Here is a 1,215-nt window from a genome sequence, read left to right on the forward strand (position 1 = left end):
GTAGTCTAATAAAACTCAAATACATGGAGATAGAGAATAAAAATGGTGGTTACCAGGGGTGGGACTTGGGGGAAAGGGTGAGGAAACGGGGATATGTAGGTTAAAGATCTGAAGTTGAAGATACGTGGAATGAACAAGTCTAGAGATCTACCGTACAACATGAGGACTAAACTTAATAACACTGTATTTGGGATTTTTGCTAAAAGAATAGATTTTAGGTGCTCTTGACACATACCAAAAGGTAATTGTGTGAGATGACTGATATACGCTAGTATACTTGACTAGAGTAACCATTTCATAATGTATATGTATATCAAAACGTCATGTTGTACACCTTAAATATATACGATAAAAAAGTGAAGAAAAAAGAGTGTGTGTTTATAATGATAGCTGCCAAACAAATCTATTTGGATCTTAAAAGAACCTCAAATTCAATTCTAAGTTTTTTTTGTTTTTTGAAACAGAGTCTCACTCTCTTGCCTGGGGCGAGTGCCGTGGCGTCAGCGTAGCTCTCAGCAACCTCAGACTCCTGGGCTCAAGCGATCCTACTGTCTCAGCCTCCTGAGTAGCTGGGACCACAGGCACGCACCACCATGCCCGGCTAATTTTTTCTACATATATTTTTAGCTGTCCAATTAATTTCTTTCCATTTTTTGGTAGAGACGGGGTCTCGCTCTTGCTCAGGCTGGTCAATTCTAAGTTTAACCCATGATCCTCTCTTCTCTCCAAAACAAAATCTAGCTGGCTAGGTCAGAAGCTTGGGTGTCTCTCTTGGCCTCTCTTCACTTCACTATATCTAATGTTGCCTTAATTCTGTGTCTGTTGCTTCCTAAATAATTCTCACAAGTTATCTCTTTCTTTCCATCTCCACCCCCAACACTGTAATGCTTTCCTAATTTATGTCACAGTAACCACAGTATTCTTTATTCTCATCCATTTATATCAGAGTAGCCAGAATTGGATTTTCAAGATACAGATACAATAATTTTATTTCGCTCTTAGAGAAACAAATAATCAAAGCCTGTAATGAGCTTCCCATTCCTTTCAGGATAAAACAGAAAGTTCTTAATGTGGTTTACAGGCTCTTCATGTTCTAGTATCTGCCTACCACTCTGGACTCGTCATGCCCTACTCTAGTTTAGAATTTTTCTGTCTATATGATTAATATATTTCCAAATTATCCTTCCTATGTGTGAATGGCCACCTGCATTTTGT

The 1,215-nt window shown here is 38.4% G+C and overlaps 1 protein-coding gene across 1 annotated transcript in view; it reads right to left on the reverse strand.

Moving 5' to 3' along the window:
- The window catches only part of LOC105811141 (serpin B4-like), a 16,487-nt gene that overhangs the window by 1,258 nt on the left and 14,014 nt on the right, over positions 1-1,215 (reverse strand). The window lies entirely within an intron of this gene.

Source organism: Propithecus coquereli, unplaced genomic scaffold, assembly GCF_000956105.1.
Source record: "Propithecus coquereli isolate 6110/MARCELLA unplaced genomic scaffold, Pcoq_1.0 Scaffold229, whole genome shotgun sequence".
Classification (NCBI taxonomy): domain Eukaryota; kingdom Metazoa; phylum Chordata; class Mammalia; order Primates; family Indriidae; genus Propithecus; species Propithecus coquereli.